This window comes from Dasypus novemcinctus, chromosome 3 (assembly GCF_030445035.2).
Source record: "Dasypus novemcinctus isolate mDasNov1 chromosome 3, mDasNov1.1.hap2, whole genome shotgun sequence".
Taxonomy (NCBI): domain Eukaryota; kingdom Metazoa; phylum Chordata; class Mammalia; order Cingulata; family Dasypodidae; genus Dasypus; species Dasypus novemcinctus.
Genome location: NC_080675.1, coordinates 36589243 through 36608409, shown reverse-complemented (window position 1 = coordinate 36608409; position 19167 = coordinate 36589243). Strand labels below are relative to the sequence as shown.

The window sequence follows — 19167 nt, the reverse complement described above, 5'->3', positions numbered from 1 at the left end:
TGTCTCCCGCATAGGGGAGCCCCATGTGCAAGGAGTGCACCTGTAAGGAGAGCCACCCAGCACGAAAGAAAGTGCAGCCTGTCCAGGAATGGTGCCGCACACACGGGGAGCTGACACAACAAGATGACACAACAAAAAGAAACACAGATTCCCATGCCACTGACAACAGAAGCGGACAAAGAACACGCAGCAAATAGACCCAGAGATAGGCAACAGGGGCTGGCGGGGTGGGGGGAAGGGGAGAGGAATAAATAGATAAATAAATCTTAAAAAAAAAAAGAACTCAGAACTGTTATCTTAAAAAAAAAATCTAACCATTCTGGTGAGTATGTAGTAGTATATCATTGCGATTTTAAATTGCATTTCTTTGTAACTAATAATCTTAATCACCTTTTCAGGTACTTATTGGTCATTCATGTATCTTTTGTGTAATGTCTGCTCAATTTTTGTTCCATTTTTTAAACTTGCATTGTCTATATATAGTTCTTTACATATTTTGGATATAAGTTTCTTTCTCAAATATAGTTATGGCAAATAGTTTCTCCAAATCTGTAATTTGCTTATTTCTTAAGCTGTCTTTTGATGAGCAGTTTTAATTTTGAACTTCTGTTTATCACTTTTTTTCTTTCATGGCTATTGTTTCCTACGTTCTAGTTAATCTTTGCCTCCCCCAAAGTGACAAAGAAATTCTTTTATATTTTCTTTTAGAATCTTTATAGTTATTTTCGGAGGTATTTTCTTTTTCTGTAATATATGGATATACAGTTGCTCCAGCACCATTTGTTGAAAAGACTTTCCTTTCTCCATTCAGTTGGCACCTTTGTTTTTGAGCTTTTGGTTTTATTCCCATGTTCTATTTTTCCATCCTATCATCAATACCACACTCTTGATATCTGTAACTTTGCAGTGAATCTTGAATCTGGTAAAGTGAGTACTCTAACTTTGTTCTTCTATTGTAGGAATGTTTTGGCTCTTATAGGTCCTTTGTATTTCTGTATAAATTTTAGGAATCAGCTAGTAAATTTCTATGTAACATCTTCTGAAATACTGATTGGGATCTATTAAATCATTAGATAAATTTGGTGAAAATTGTCATGTTAACAAAATTGAGTCCTCTAATCCTTGAACAGGGCATTTCTCTTTATTTATTTAAGTCTTCTTTGAATCCTCTGAGCTGCATTTTATAGTTTTCAGTCTAGATCTTATATATCTTTCATTAAACTTCTCCCTAAATATTTTATGTTTTTGGATGCTATTATTAATAACATTTTAAAATTTTATTTTCCAATTATTCATTGCTAGTATATCTACATAATTAATTCTTTTATATTGGCCTTTACCCTACAACATTGTTAAATTATTTGTTTTAGATTTTGCAGATTACCTTGATAATCTGCTGCCATTTGTTCACATCTTTAATTACTTATATCCTTATAAAATATTCCCTAAAGTGTTGTATACTTGTCTTTTCCTGTTCTATCTTGTAGACTATTTTATAGCTGACATTACTCAGCAGCTACATTGCAGTAGAATAAAACTTAACTAGTCTTACAATGAGAGAATTTTATCCTTTTTCAAATGCTTTTGCTGTATCTATTAAGTTGATCATATGTTTTTTTCTCATTTATTCTATTATATAGTGAATTATATTGACTAATTTTTAAACCATCCTTGCATTTCTGAGTTCAAACCTGCTTGGCCATGATATATTTTCCTTTTAATATATTGATGCATTTGATTGTCTAATATTTTGCTAATAATTTCTATGTCAGTGTTCATGATGGATATTTGTCATTACTATTCATTGTCTGTGACAAATATTTTGCTTTTGACATCAGAGTAATACTGGCCTTTTGTAATACATTGGAAAATGTTCCCTCCTCTTCTATTTCTAGGAGAATTTGTAGAGAATTTAATTATTTTCTTCCTTAAATATTTAGCAGAATTCACCAGTGAACCCATTTGGGCTGGAAATTTTCATTGCAGACCGTTTTCATTTATAAATTCAATATATCTAATTAAGATAAAACTATTCACTATTTCTATTTCTTTTTGGGGGGGGCTTCATTTTTATTTTACTTTTTACTTCTTAAAGCAAATAATTTTTACTGATACATATTAATAAAGCATACAATTCATCCAACGTGTACAATTGATGGTATTTCGTATAATCACATAGTTGCACATTCATCACTTTAATCATTATTAGGGCATTTTTATTATTTCAATAAAAATAATAAGAAACAAAAAACAAACAAACAAGAAAATTCTTCACCTTTCAATCTCTCTGTTTCCCCTGCTGTACATAGCTGCTGTTTCTGACTATTCTTGCTCAGAAACTGTTTTTATCTTTTGTTATTGTTGTTGTTTTTAAGGTTTTTATTCTTTTTTTCAAAGTGTTTTTAATACTTTTTTAAAATTAAAGTTAATAGATCACAAAGAAAATTACATTTTAAAAAATATGAGGTTCCCATATAGCCCACTCCCCATCCCCCCACCCCCATCATTTTTGTAAATTGTATTTTTTTGAAGATGTATACATCTCAAAAAATGTTACATTAAAAAATGTAAGAGGTTCCCATATACACCCCACCTCCTCACTCCACTCCTCCCACACCAACAATCTCCCCCATCATTGTGGCACACTCATCACACTACTTTGGAGCACTACTGCACCACATGGATAATAGTTTACCCTGTAGTCCATACTCTCCCCCAGTCCATTCAGTGGATTATGGCAGGATATATAAAGTCCAGCATCTGACCCTGCAATATTATTTAGGACAATTCAAAGTCCCAAAAATTCCCCCACATCACATCTCTTCTTTGCTCTCCCTGTCCTCACAACTACTGTGGCCACTTTCTCCACCTCAATGCTACAATTTCTCCTATTACTAGTCACAATATTTTTATAGTACAATATCAGTAAGTCCACTCTAATCCATATTTTATTCCTCCATTCTGTGGACCCTGGGATGGTGATGTCCACTCCACCTCTAGATCAAGAGAGGGCTTAGATTCCACATGGATGATGGATCCAATTCTTCTGCTTGCCATTGTAGGTGCTCTTGATTCCCTGGTGTATGACCATCTTCACCTCCCTGTTAGCTGACCTGGGTAAGTCCAACGAACTAGAGAGTAGGAGTTGCAACTCTGCTGAGCCCAGTTCAGGGCCCAGCTGGCATATGGGCAGCCCAGAGATTCAAGTCCCCTGAGTATACACCATCCCTAGCACCAACCACAGGTTCTGTAAAAGTGACAGAAGAGGCATGTGTAGAAAGGTCACATCTGAGTCTAGCTGCATCACACACACAGGAGCACAAATTCCAAAGTAGTGCCCTCTGACATGACACAGAACTCCAAATCCATCTGCCATGACCATATACCCTGTGGGTCTCCATAGCCATTAGAAGAACCAATACCTAAGGTTGTATCTACTTGGGCTTTTTCTGGGGTGCTACTGAGGCATGCATAAGCATGACCCCTCTAATGACTTCTCAAATCTTTTTTGAAGCTTCTTAGCCATATAAACTCATTTGTCTTTGCCATTTCTCCCTTTTATTCAAGGTCAAAAAGCAGTTTTTAACACATGATTCTACATGAAGGCTGAGATATTCTGCTGGTCTGAGTTGACCTTTTTATTTAAGGTCTCTTTCTAGTGGCATCACCAGCTAGTGATTGGTAGTAATCCCTTGGTGCCAGGGAGGCTCATCCCCAGGAGCCATGTCCCACACTGGGGGGAAGATAATTCATTTACATGCTGAGTTTTGCTTAGAGAGTGGCCACATTTGAGCAACATGGATGCTCTCAGGAGGTAACTCTTAGGCACCCTGCAGTTCTAGGCCTAATATATATTTCAGGCACACAGGTTCATAAGCATAGTCATCAGTATCAAGGGCTCATCATTGGACCATCCTTCCTTGTTGCTCTTTGCCATTACACTTGGGGGATTATTGCTATTCCATTGAGGAATGTAACAGAGCTCCCCTGGGTAGGAACTCAGCACTCCATCAGTTGACATTTGTAACTGTAGCTACTATGAAAATACCCAACATATATCATAACGTATTTACAGCCCCTATATACATGCCCTGGAGAAATCCACCCCACCCATGTGCCCCCCATCAATAATACTCCACACTAGAGTTCCTCCCCTGCCATAGCTGAACTTCACTGTGGTCCAAAACTTCTTCAACAATGAAGACTAATATAATGCCAAATTCAATTAATAGCAAATTGAAATATAGTGATAGGCTTAAAGTTTAGAAGTAGAAAACATACTAATTTAGAAATACTAAAATAAAAAATAAGTTGCTGTTTTTAAAAAAATGAAAAATATTATAAACCTTTGTTTTTAATGTTTTGCCTTTCATCATTGTAATAGATGTTGCCCTGTATGTACAGTGGCAAGGCACTTTCATTTCTTCCTCAGTGTCTACATCCTTTCTCTTTTTTTCTTCTAATTTTTTATTTTGTCTTCAAAAAAGTTTTATATCACAGTAATTCACACATACAATATAGGGGACTCCCATATATACAACATCAAACCCTTTTCCCCTTTCCCCAGCAATGATCTTTTTACGTGTTCATGTTATATTTGTTGCAGCTGATGTACAGATTTTGAAACATAGCTATCAAATATGGTTCCATTCTGGTTTACATTCTGGTTTATATTTTAGATTGTACACATTTTTAAATTTTTAGTTTCCTTATGTTTTACGTTATGGTTTACATTTTAGCTTATAGACTTTTATACAATTTTGGTGTAAGTTAACATGTCCTATATCCATCATTACATGATCTTGTGGAGCACTTCCATTGCTGCCCAGTTGCCCTTCTTCCATCTATTCTATACCTCTCTTCCTCCCCTCAGAGCCCACAGTGACAATCAACCTTCACTACTTGAGGGACCAGATTTACAGATACTTGGAACAATGCTGAGGGCTTGACATACTAGACTGCCCCAACTGATCTGAAGCCCCCGATTCTCTCGAGAGACACAATTCCCTCTGTTTGAGAACATCAGGTCTCCCCAGGATGTGGGTACACCTTCACACATTGTATGGGCCTCCACCCAATAATATGACACACTATGAAAAAATGAGCACTCATACACTCCCTAGAAGCCCGCCCCTGTAACAGATGCCCCACCCAAGCACCTTAAACATGTAATCCTTCCTTATTATATATTCTAAAGAGTTTTCTCAACATTATAGTTTCAACCATAAACCTGACAGTCTCCCATATTCAATCCCTCCCCCCAGTTTTTTGGGCCATCTGACCCATCCTCCCAACCCTAGCCTCTCTCAAGCCCACAAAGCCCCACCCAAAGGTATCCCCATGCCCCCATCTTATCCCCTCCCTTTACAAATACTTACCTTCATCTTACCATAGACTTCACCCATGTAGGCATCAGCTCACAATCTTCCTCTCCTGCTTCCAAATTCTTTTAAGCCTATCTTCCAGTCTCTAGCTCTCTGAAACAGCTTGGTTTGCTTGTTTCATATCAGAGAGGTCATGTAGTATTTGTCCTTCAATGCCTAGCTTGCTTTACTCAACATAAGGTCCTCAAGATTCATCCATGTTAGCCCATGTGTTTGTACTGATTTCTTATTATAGCTGAATAGTATTCCATTGTATGTATATACCACATTTTATTTATTCATTCATCTGTTGGTGGGCATTTGGGTTGATTCCAACTTTCAGCAATAGTGAATAATGCTGCTATGAACATTGGTGTGCATATATCAGTTCTTGTCCTTATTTTCAGTTCTTCTGGGTATATGCCAAGCAGTGGAATTGCTGGGTCATATGGCGAATCTATAGCTAACTTTTTGAGAAACTGCCAAACTGTCCTCCAGAATGGCTTGATCCTTCTGCATTCCTACCAGCAGGGGATGAGTGTTCCCATTCCTCCACATCCTCTCCAACACTTGTTCTTACACTCTCCTCCAACTCTGCCTCTCGTGTTTTTTTCTTTCCTCCTTCAGAATTCCCCTTAGTATTTCTTGAAGGGCAGGCTTCTTGTTGGCATACTCTCTTAGTTTCTGTTTATCTGTGAATATTTTGACCTCTCCATCATTTTGGAATGCTAGCTTTGCTGGATAAAGTATTCTTGGTTGGAAATTCTTTTCTTTTAGTACCTTGACTATGTCATACAGTAACTGCCTTCTTGCCTCCATGGTTTCAGATGAGAAATCAGCACTTAATCTTATGAAGCCTCCCTTGTATGTGATGGTTCTCTTTTCTCTTGCTGCTTTTAATATTTTCTCTTTGTCTTTCACATTGGATAATTTGACAAGTATATGTCTTGGGGTAGGCCTGCTGGGATTTATGCTGTTTGGGGTGTATTGTGCTTCCTGGACATGTACATGCATATCCCTCAATAGGTTTGGGAAGTTTTCAGCCATTATTTCCTCCAACACCCCTTCTGTCCCCTTTCCCTTCTCTTCTCCTTCTGGGATGCCTATAATGCATATGTTTGTGCATATTGTGCTGTCATTCAGGTCTCTAAGTCCCTGCTGGATTTTTTTCTCTATTATCCATCAATTCTACTATCTGTTTGATTTCAGATGTACTGTCTTCCACATCACTAATTCTTTCCTCTGCCTCTTCAAATCTGCTGTTATTTGCTGAGAGTGTATTTTTTATTTCTTGGATTGTGCTGCTGATCCCCATCATATCCATTATCTTTTTGTGAATGATTACAATTTCTTCTGTATGCTCTCCAAGTGTTTTCTTAATATGCTTAATCTCTTTCTTCACTTCATTAAATTGGCCCATGATACATGTTTTGAGAGCTTTAATTAGTTGTTTGATGTTCCACTCCTCTTCCTGGTTTTTAGTTTGTTCGTTGGATTGGGCCATGTTTTCCTGATTATTGGTATGGTCTGTAGATTTTTTGTTGCTGTATGGTCATCATTTTATCTTGTTGGGTTTATGTAGTTGATTAGCTTCTTTGTCTTGGGGCTTAATTAGTTGTTTGTGTGTGTGTTAAGTCTTCTCTTTGTCACTTTGTTCTTATTCTGTTTCCTTGTTGTTGGCTAAGTTCTCTTAAAGGAAAATATTAGGGCCAGGGAAAGCAAAAAGGTAAGAAAAGAAAAATATAATAGTAGTATTGATAGTGAATATTAGCAGAAGAACCATGTGAGGTCTAGCAGAATGGATATTGAACTCATGTAAGCTATGTAGAGCTATAACAGTAAAAAGGTGCAGTACCTATAATGAGATAGTAAACTGAATATGGGGAGGAATATAGTATGAATTAAAAGGCCAGTGTGGTCAGGAGAGAGGGAAAGAGAAAAGAAAGGACAATAATATGAATAGGGAATAAAAGATAGAAATCAGTATAGAGGTATTAGAGATAAAAAGTCAGAAATATTGGGGGTTAAACAGAGAGAGGTGGAATGTAAGAGGAGCAATAAATGATGGAGGAGAGAAAGATGTAATGGAAAGGGGATAACGTTGTTAGCCAAAATCAGTACACACAGAAAAGAGGAAATTGAGGATGAGGAAACATAGCAAATAAGAAATGCTGCCTGCAGCACCTAATATAAAAAAAGAAGAAGAAAAAGAAAGGGAAAAAGAAAGGAAAAAAAGCAAGCAAGAAAAAGAGAAAGGAAACAAAAGGAAAAAAAGGGCTATGGGGGAATAAAGAGGAAGAAAAAACAAGAAAACAAACCAACAAAAAAGACCAGACAAGGAATCCTCTTTGCAATTGAATAAACTGCTTAGGAGTCTGACCTTCCCCCTTTTTCCCTTCCTCACTTCTCTTTCTCCCAGGGTAGTAGGAAGGCTGTGTGAGGGCTCCTGTAGGAGATTCAAATGGGTCCCTGGTGAACCAACTCATCTCAGAGAATAATGTCTCTTAATTTCTTGAGAGAGCATCCACCCCTTGTCAGGAACCCTAAATATGCTATTGGAAGCCTGCAAATCACGTCCTACTGTCCCTCTCCCTTAGGTGTGCTACTGGGGGACTAATTAATTTTCTGACTCCTCCTTCTCCCAGACCAAGTTTCCTATCTCAGAGTGTTTAGATAAATTGGGCTCTGTCAGCAGATTCACCTCTCCTCTCTTCCTAGGCTCTCCCCAAGTCAGCTGATATGCTCCTCAAAACTGAATAAAAGGCGGGGGGGGGGGGGCACCAGGCAATCCTGCACTCGTTGGGCCCCTCTGCACCTCCCACCTAAACCCCCCCTCTCCCGGAGTTAGTCCGAGACTGGTGGGTTAGGGCAACAATGTCAGATTTCCAGGAGTGCTGAGCTCAGGAAACAGGCCTGGGAGAATGTGGACTCGCAGTACATAGGTCTGTGAAATGTGGGTTGTGGGAGTTCAGGGAACATGGGCTTGGAGTTCATGCATTTGGGGAACACAGGGCTTGGGAATGCTGCTGCACGACTAACAGTTCTCAGGGTGTGCTGCAGTCCTTAGCCCAGGGGGGGAAGGGATTTACCTTCCCAAGACTTGTGTTCAGTGTTAGAAACCCACAGTTTTGCCTTGAGCAAGCACTAATTTTGCTGCAGTCTCTCCAGATCTATGGCCAGACACCTCCTGCTTTGTAGGTTCCCGAAACAGCCCGCTTCTGCAAGATTCCATCACTACTCTGCCGGCCCTGGGGTCAGTGTGGGTCTTTGGTGGAGAGCTGTGCAGACTCTTTTTATCCAGCTGGCAGGAATTTGGTGAGCCCTGCATGCAGCTTGCACTAGCACTCCTGGGATGGCAAGGGGACTGCAGGATGGGGTCCCTGCTCCTAGCAGCCTGTCTCACAGTAAACAGTAGAGTCCCCTTGCTGCCTCTGAGGACACGCACGAATCCAGGCTCCAGGAGGCGGGCACTACCAGTCTACCTCTGGCTCCCGCTCTCACACTCCCTCCTACTCTTGTGCTCCCTCCCGCTCTATTTCTTCTTGAGTGTTTTTGATCATTTGTGTCTTCAAGGAATTTGCCCATTTCCATCTAATTATCAAATATATTGGCATACGTTTGTTCATAAAATTCCCTTACTATCCTCTTTTCTGTTTTATGTAGAGGTTTTATTGTTTGTTATTTTGTGTACGTTTAACTGCGTTATTAACGCTCAACATACTATACAATTCACCCATTTAATGTGTACAATTCAATAGTTTTAGTATATTTATGGAGTTGTATGGTTGTATAGTCATCACCACAGTCAGTTTTAGAAATTTTCATCACCCCCAAAAAGAAGCCCTATACCCATACCAGTCGCCCTCAACCCCCTATTCTTCCTATCCTCTCAATATAAGGCAACCACAAATCTATCTCCATAGATTTGCCTATCCTGGATATTTAATATAAATGGAATCTTACAATATTTGGTCATTTGCCACTGAGTTCTTGTATTTACCATAATGTTCTCAAGAGTCATCTGTGTTGTGACATGTATTAGTACTTTTTAATTGCTGAGTAATATTCCATTGCATGGATATATTACATTTGGTTTTGTCTTCATCAGTTGATGGGCATTTGGGTTCTCTATTTTTTTACTCTTATGAATAATACTGCTATGACCATTCATGTACGTGTTTTGTGTGGACATATGCTTTCATTTATCTTGAGTGTGTACTTAGGGGTAGAGTTTCTGATCATAAGGTAACTCTATGTTTAACCTTTTTTTTTTTTTTTTTTTTTTTAAAAGATTTATTTATTTATTTAATTTCCCCCCCTCCCCTGGTTGTCTGTTCTTGGTGTCTATTTGCTGCGTCTTGTTTCTTTGTCCGCTTCTGTTGTCGTCAGCGGCACGGGAAGTGTGGGCGGCGCCATTCCTGGGCAGGCTGCTCTTTCTTTTTCACGCTGGGCGGCTCTCCTCACGGGTGCACTCCTTGCGCGTGGGGCTCCCCCACGCAGGGGACACCCTTGCGTGGCAAGGCACTCCTTGCGCGCATCAGCACTGCGCATGGCCAGCTCCACACGGGTCAAGGAGGCCCGGGGCTTGAACCGCAGACCTCCCATATGGTAGACGGACGCCCTAACCACTGGGCCAAAGTCCGTTTCCCTATGTTTAACCTTTTGAGGAACTGCCAGACTGTTTTCCAAGTGACTGTTGCTTTACATTCTCACCAGCAGTGAATGATGGTTATAATTCCACATCCTCGCTGATATTTTTTATTATCTTTTTTATAGTTGCCATCCTATTATGTTTGAAGTGGAATATCATTGTGATTTGGGTTGTCATTTTCCTGGTAGTTCATAATGTTGAGCATCTTTCCACATGCTTATTGGCCATTTGTGTATCTTCTTTGGAGAAATAATCTATTCAGCCTTGCTACCCTCTTAATGACTGTAGAATCTGTAGTGATATCCCTTCTTACTTTCCTGATATTGACCATTTGTGTCTTCTATTCTTTTCTTCATTATTAATTTTATTCGTCAATTTTATTGATCTCTTTAAAGTACCAGCTTTTGGATTTATTGACTTATATCTATTGTTTGTAAATGTTCCATTTCACTGATTCCTGTTCTTTATTATTTTCTTCTACTTATCTTGAGTTTAATCTGCTCATTAGATCATCTAAATTTCTACCTTAGGAAACCAGCTTTTAAAACTAGCATTTAAAGCTTTGAAATTCTGTCTGAGTATTTCTTTAGCTGCATCTCATACCATTTTTTCATATAATAAACTTTATTATTAAAGAAGTTTTAGATTACAGAAAAGTTACATTGAAAGTATAGGAGATTCCCATATACCCTCCACCCTTCTCTACTTCCCTTCCCACATTTCCCCCTATTAATAGCATCTTACTTTAGTGTGTACATTTGTTACAATTGATGAACAAATACTGAAACATTGCTGCTAACCAAGGTCTATAGTTTACATTATAGTTTGCACTTTGAACTGTCCAGTTTTGTAAGTTTTGAGAAAATGTATAATGGCCTGTATCTTGCAATAATCACACATTTTGAAGAATTGTGTCTTTGTTATCATTCAGTTGAAATTTTCCTTGTGATTTCTTCTTTGATCCATGGATTTTTAAAAGAGTGTTAACTTTTCCTTATCTTATTGTTTTATTTCTAATTTAATTCCTTTGTGGTCAGAGAACATACTTTCTATGATTTCATTCTTTTTAAATTTATTGAGACTGATCTTATGGCTTAGCACATGGTGGACATACCACATACACTTAAAATGAGTGTTTATTCTTCAGTTGTTTGGTATAGTTTTTTACAATCAATATCAGTTAGTTCAAAATTGTCACATTTTCTATGTCATTTTTAATTTCATTTTGTAGTGCTATCAATTGATTAGCGGGATATTGCTTTATAGTTTAGAAAGTGCTTCAACATAGATATTCTCATTCAATTAAAAAAACTTATAGAGTATATAGTATAACCAGTTGACAGATAAAAAGGAAAAACCTGAGAGTCAGAGACCTTGAACAGAATGTTGGTCTGAAATGAATCTAGATGAAGGTCAGGTAGACTCCATTATTTGGGAAGGTAGGAAGCCAGGTGAAGGAAGACATTGCAATTTACCTGCAAACCTATTGGTAACAATATAGCAAAAGCATTCATGAAATTTATGAAATTGTACTAACTTCATAAAATATATTTGGGGAAAAATAGTGAATTTTTACTTCATTTGTTAAGCACCTGCATTTTTTCCCCTGGGTCAGACAGATTGTAACTCCCAGACATCCCACAAAGTAGGCAGGTCACCTTAGGGGCAACCTTTACCCACTCAAAAATTCGTCTCACATTACCAGTAAGGATTCAAGCATAACTCCAAATCATTATTTTCCTTACCCATAAATTTAAGGCATAGCACCTGCATTTTTGTGGTCTAACTGTTATTGTTGGCTGACTGACATCATGCATGCAGGAAAAACAATACTGCAATAGGGTTGGGAAAATCTCTCTGGACTGACATCAAGCGTCAGTGAAGGAGGATGTCTTCGACAGAACACTCCTTCCAATCTGCTAATCTGAGTCAAGAATTTCCCTGAGGGCAGGCACGTGAAATTATTTCTAGTGGTAGCCCAGGTGCTTGGCTTCTGGTTGGTTGTCAGGACATTTTGTTGAATGGAGCTGATGTATTTTCCTGATTCTTTAACTTTCATTGGTGAGTCAGGCACCAGATTCACTGAATGAAAATTTACAACATGGGTGAGACCATAATATGTCGTGTAATCTACAAAGGTCTCACCATGTTCATTAATGAATGACAGTGTTAGATGAAGCAGTGTGGCTATGGCTAAAATATGTGAGGTTAAGAGAATTTTCACAATTCATAGGACTTTGCAGGGGGGAAATGTGATTTATTTGTTATTTGTTGAAATTAAATCGCCTGATTTGATATGCTAGTTGATTACAGCATTACATTTAAAGGAACGATAGCTTGGTTTGTGTGAAATGAAATAGGCTTCTTTTCCAAGGTATCATATTTAGAAAGAGATATAGCACCGTGTACTGAGCAGGGGAAATGCTGTGAGAAGATGTAAAAGAAATGAAAGATGTGATCTTTGATCAGTGTGGAGAAATGGGAGCTTTTTATTTACTTTTCATGCACCCAGATTTGAGGGGCTTAAAGCTAAGTAAATGTGTTTGCATATCCATTTTGTGTATCATTCTAGGTTACTCTAGACTAACATTTCAAATCAATACATTGTCAGCAAAATCTTTATTATTTCCCCTTGAAGTGTTATTATTATCATTTTTTAAAAATTTATAGAACTGTGTCTTAGTTTTTTCAGGTGTTGGGAGGAAAAACTGGAATCCTCTTTCTCATTTTCTCTCTTACCATTTAGGAAGATATCCTGTTAGAAGGCTACCCCCTGCTTCAATATGGAAAAGATTTTGCATGTTTGTAAATAAGGACCCTCCCAGAACACTAAATTTGGAGACCTAGTTAATCCTTAGATCTATTCTCAGCAGCATCTGCATGATCTGGAATATGTTACTTTATTATCCCAGCCTCTATTTCTTCATCCAGACCGTGGAAATGAAAATTCTGGCCTTCTTACCTCATGTAGTTTGCAATCAATTTCAATAAAGGCTACCACCATTTATTGAGTGCAAATAATAGTAGGTACTATTATTTGACACACTTTATAAAGAAATGGTACAGAGAGGTGAAGTAACTTATCCAGATCACACAGCCAATTAAGTGGCAGAGTAAGATTCAAACCCAGATGGAATAGTAACAGAGCCCACTCTTTCAACTACTCAGTCAGGAAAACTTGACTGTGGAAAGGGAAATGTGCAATGTACAACTAAGTTGCTATTGAAAGAACCCAGAGCATAAATCTTTGCCTTCACACCAATCCTTCCTATTACTAATTGTTTTCTTTATATATATATATATATATATCTTTTTTTTTTAAAGATTTATTTTTTATTTATTTCTCAGCCCCCACCCCCACCCCCCCAGTTGTCTGCTCTCCGCGACCATTCGCTGCATGTTCTTCTGTGACCACTTCTATCCTTACAAGTGGCACTGGGAATCCGTGTTTCTTTTTGTTGCGTCATCTTGTGTCAGCTCTCCACATGTGCGGCGCCATTCTTCGGCAGGCTGCACTTTCTTTCACGTTGGGCGGCTCTCCTTACGGAGTTCACTCCTTGCACATGGGGCTCCCCTACGTGGGGGACACCCCTGCGTGGCACAGCACTCCTTGCGCACATCAGCACTGCGCATGGGCCAGCTCCACACGGGTCAAGGAGGCCCGTGGACCTCCCATGTGGTAGGCAGACACCCCATCCATTGGGCCAAGTCCACTTCCCCTAGTTGTTTTCTTATCCTAATATTTATCAAACTTTTTCAGCCCGTGCCTCTTTTGGAACACATCAACACCTCATACCTCTAGAAATTTTCAAACCTGCATCCTTTCTGAAATATGACGAAGCAATTGTGATTTTCAAACTACCTCAGCCTGGCCCCCACTGTTTCCACACACACAGTGAGGGGCAGTGTGCTAGGCCAGTGCTCATCATTGCCCTTCCCCTCCCACCTAGGTCCCATCCTTGCCCTCAGCCCTATGGTGGAGCCATTTAAGCCCAATGTATTCTCTCCTTTACCTACTTTTTTTCTATTTACCCATACTCCTTGTAAGGTACCACATAATTTAGGTAAACTAAAATACACCAGGTCCCCTGGCTTTCTGGATCCACCAAGTAATTCAACAGCGATTTACTTTGAAGAGCAGTACAACATATGTTTCTTTATGGGTATATGCACATGGTACAAAATATTTATAGCAAAAATTGGCTCCTTCCCACCCCATCACCCAATCAGCTTGTTCCCTATAAAAATCCACTTATCACCAGTATGTGTGTATATAATTTCAGAGATATTCTGATATATGACGCAGGTATATTAGCATAAAGGTGTTCCTTTCGTATTAAAGTAGCAGATACATTAAGTATTCTATACCTTTCTTTTTTTCACTTACTGAGAAATCATTCTACATTAATACATACAGCAATGCTTTCTTCTTTTTAACAGCTGCGTAATATTTCTTAGCACAAACACTAACTCATTATTTTAAATGAATCCATACAGATTGATTTATCTTTTCCCATGTTGGTGGATGTTTTCTTTCTACTCTTTGGTCCCACAGCAATGCTTATGAATTATCTTGACCAAAAGTTATCTCACATCTGGGGTAATAAGATCTTAGAAGCTGAACCGCTGGATCAAAGGCTTTGAACGTTTAAAATGGCTAAACATCGATAACTGCTCTCCATAGAATGTGTACCAATTTAGACTCCCACCAGCTGTGTTTGAAAGCATGTTTCCCTACAACTTTCTCAACCCAGCATGTTATCTAACTTTTTGACTTGACCAAGCAGATAGGTGAAAAATGTCAGGTCATTGTGGTTTTAGTTTGCATTTTTCTTAAAAGTAAGGGCAACCATCTTTTGTCTTTTCATATGCTTAAAAGTCTTTGTATCTCTGGTTTTCTTTCTGTCCGTCTGTCAATCTATCTATCATAAGTAAGTAAATAAGGAAGGAAGTAAGTAATGAATTCAGGGTTTTGTGTCTTACACAGAAAGACCTTTGCATTTTATGAGGACATTCTTCCCAACCTTTTATCCGGTATTTTACAGATTTAATGTTTATATTTAAATCTTTGATTCTTCTGGAATCTATGCTAATGTAAGGTATGAGATAAAGATCCAAAACTTCATTCGTTTTTCCCATTGACTGCCTACTTGAGAATAGTTCATCTTTCTCCACTGAAATGCAATGCCACCTCTATCAAATAGTAAATTCTTATTTGTGGGCCTATTTGTGGTCTCTGTCCATGGATTTGCTGAGTTCTTCATGAACTAATACAAGAGTGGTGTTTTTTGTTTGTTTCTAGAGCTGATATTGCTTTTTCACGTGGGAGACCATGATTCTGCATGCTATTTGATACTGGCATTTTACCAATAGTGTGTTATAGTTTTCCTGAGCAAGATATTTGTTAATAAGTTATAGCTAATTGTACAAGCATGTCTGTAGCAAAGTGACTTCTACCAAATTTTTTTATGAGAGGTGTAACTTGGACTCTTTTATTGACAAACTTCATTAATTTCATGCAAAAGTTTTAATTATTATACTATATATTTATACGTTTTAATATCTGTTATTTGTATTAATCTTCTTTTTCAGAAATTCTCTGCCTCTACTGATTTATTTCCTTTTCCCTAGGAACTTTAGAATCATTTTATCTACAATTGCATGGAAAATTCTATTGCTGTTTTTGTTGGCATTATTAGAAATGTGTAGAGAAAATGAAAGAGAATTGAATCTTTAAGATGCTAAGTTTTCCAATTCAAGAATGCAGTATACATTTTATTTCTTTAAAAGTCTTTATGCCTCTGAACAGAGTTTTATAGTTTATATGAGGGTTGCACATTTCATTTCTCTTTACACTGATTCTAGGTACTTATATTGAAGTCTTTTCTTCCATTGAGATTTTCTAACTGTTTGTAATTTATAAATATTAAGGCTGTTGATTTCTAGATAGGAACTTTCTCCAGCCATATAATTGAATTTTTAATTCATAATAGTAGTTTTCAGTTATAGAATCATATCATCTGTAAATTATAATGATTTTACTTCTTTAATCTCAGTTTTCATAGTCCTTATTTCTTTCCCTTGTCTGTTTTGGGTTGGCTTCCTGATCAGTGCTGAATAAAGGATAAAGGATGTCATTATCTTATTTTTTACTTTAATGGGAGTGCTTCTGGGGTTTCCCCACAACAAATATTAATCAGATATCAACTGTGTGCCAGGCACTTGGGTATGGCAAATCCAGCTGTCATTCAACTCAAATGCCAATGTCTTCAAAAGCCCTCTTTGCTCATCTCAAACAGATGTTGTCTCTGACTCCTCTGAATTTCCTATTTTCCTCTCCTGTGGCACTTTCCACTCTTTACCCTGTTTTAGAGTTATTTGGGAAACTCTCTCCTGTAGTCCCCTAAAATTTCATAAGCTCAGAGAAGGCAGGGTTTTGACTAATCATCCAGTCATGCTTAGCATTCTGCCTTGCACATAGCAAATGCTCAGCACTGTGCAGCTTGGTTATTAATTAATTAACAGATATAAAGATTATGTAAACATCTGTTCGAATGAAATGCGAGGTTCTCATACAGGGCATGTAGCCGTGAGTATTAAATATAAATCCAGCTGATAAAACACATACACACATGCATAAAGTCATAGCCAGCATTAGCCAGAGAGGGGTTGCAGCATTTACCTTTAAATTGTGATAGAGGGAATGAACTAGAAAGGAAAAGCCATGGACAGCTGGAGAGCCTAAGCATCTTTGAACCTTGATCAGTTCTCAAAAACTAGACAAATTAATAGGAATCATCAAGTCATTTCATGCCTTTTAGGTTTAACCTCAGAACCCTTTTCTCTAAAAAGCCTCTCTGACAGGGATAATAGAGTGAGTGGCCTCAGTATCAGCATGCGGTTTCTTTGTAATGTGCAATTGGTTTTATCTGATGTGGAATGTCCTCTCAATTTTGAATTCCTATTTTTAATTCTGCTGTATATCGTGTTATGCCTCCACTCTCACTCTCCACCACCTCACATCAAACAGAGATTTATCCACACAAACTTCGAAGCCTGTGTATAAAACATTTACTGCTGAGCAGGGGCCATCCTTGGACGGGGCCTGCCATCAGCCTGCTCCTACTACCCTATCAACATCTTCTAAGGCCCAGAGTGAGGATGGGGTAAAGGGAAGGGGATGTGGGAACTTGAATTTCTTGACTCCTCAGGTTATAAACCACAATAAGAGCCATGCGTATCCAGGCTGGGAAATGTGCCCTACCACTAGGCACACTGGTTGGCACAAATTCATTAATTAATAAATGCTCGATAAATTAATGAGTGAATGGGCAGTGAATGAAAGGACATACTTGTGTCTCATCAGGATGTGGATCTTGAACTGGCTTTTCCAGCGGAAGTTAGTGATTGGTATATTTGCACTTGGTTTAGAAACATGTCGCTAACCTAGTCCTCGTATGAGATTGTGGCTTACATGTTGCTGTTGTTACTTGAAATATAGGGTTAGTATTAATTCAGAACACATGGATTGCAAGCAGCAGCAAATCCTTTAAAGCTATAGGCTCTGTGGAAGAGGTTATTTCTTTCATGTTCAGGAAGAATCACTGGTGACAAAGCAACAGATTGGCCTCTCAAATCTCTGGCCAAAGCATGAGTTGGAAAGAGTTCACAATTAGAGGCTGCCTGTGTTGTCATTTCCAGGATTGGTCAAAATGGCATCATCGATATTAAACACAAAGAGGGTGTTTGTAGTAGAGATACAGTTTGTCTCAACTTTTCAGGCACTTCCATCATTCTTTCCTCTCTTGCATTCTCCCTCAACTTTGGCGTCAACTGAGTCCTCCAGGTACTTAACAGCCTGCTCTTTAGCGGTCAGTCTTTCTACTTGCTCCTGATTTCGCTTCCTTTCCTGACTGCAAGTGCTTCGTGGCATTTTGGCCATCCATTATTGATGACCCTTCAGCACCTTCTGCACCCCAGTGTTCCCGAAGCCCTTGTGCACCGCTGAGCAGAGACAGGTGCAGGATCTAGTGGGGGGCCGTGACGGCTGCTCCGGGGCTGGCACAGGGAAAGCCTGGCAGCAGGGACACCACAGAGGCCAGTCTCAGGGAGGATTTGTTTCTCTCCTCTGTTCTCTAGGAAGCCAAGGATTAAACTGTTCATTTTTAGAGATCCCCCTCCCCAGGTATAAAATACTGAGCACTGTCTTTCTGTAGTGGGTTGATTCCTAGGTTCTTGACCTTTAGTCCGATACATGAGTCACTTATTCCGTAGGGTGGTTTTCTATACTTCGTGTTTAGTCAGAACAAATGAGGCTTCTGTGTGTCATGAGCTTCGTTTTTGGGGTCCTGCATGGAGGAAAAGAAAGTCATTCTCTCCATCCCCCCCACCGCCCCCCATATTCAACAAAGTTTTAATGAGATAGAATTTGATGATTCATTTGCATGGAGTACCCTTTTGGAAGGCAGGCTCTCTACTTGTGGATTCTGCAGAGAAGGCTGGAGTCACCCCACTTGGATGCCCTCCATGTCCACGTTTGTATGCATAATTTACCAACTCCAGCTCAGTCCACAGCCAGCTTCCCCTGAGCCTTCACTAGACACAGACTGTTGCTTGGGACTTATCTGTTTCTGGATTCCTCCCAAGATGGTCAGATGTCATGTTTGAAGATCCAGAATTCGCAGGTACCAGGGTAATATTGGAGAAAGGTGATTAGACACCACCTTCCCAGTCCCTAAAAGTTAAAACAAATATTCTTCTTGTCAGAATAAGGGAACAGGACCGTGCTGTATCCCAGTCATCAAGCAACCTATTGTTAGAATTATTCTAGAAAGTAAGAGAGTGATGTGTGCAATCACTCTAGCTAAAGAGCGTAGAGTAAAGGGAAGATTTTAATAGTCTTTACTGTCTTAATCTCCTACCAGGGACAATGCACTTAAAGCTTTTCAAGTTTTACTCAGAATCCTATCACAAAAGGAACAGCCTTTTGCTCTACAAAATATTTTAATGAAAGCAAAACATAAGAGCCTTGTGTACTACTGTCCTGCCTATTTCAAATCTTCAAAGGCCTTTAATAACTTCCATTATGTGGCTATGTGATTTTTATCACACAACCTCAGACTCTTACATTTTTTAAATAATTCACCAGCAAGA

At 38.7% G+C, this 19167-nt stretch overlaps 1 protein-coding gene and 1 non-coding gene across 6 annotated transcripts in view; one reads left to right on the top strand and one right to left on the bottom strand.

Moving 5' to 3' along the window:
- RGS6 (regulator of G protein signaling 6) overlaps positions 1-19167 on the top strand; it is a 620371-nt gene that overhangs the window by 348206 nt on the left and 252998 nt on the right. The gene's annotated exons all lie outside the window — the stretch shown is intronic.
- On the bottom strand, positions 11627-11776 carry LOC111762648 (U12 minor spliceosomal RNA). Its single transcript, XR_002795715.1, has one exon. It is a non-coding gene; the product is annotated as a U12 minor spliceosomal RNA (small nuclear RNA).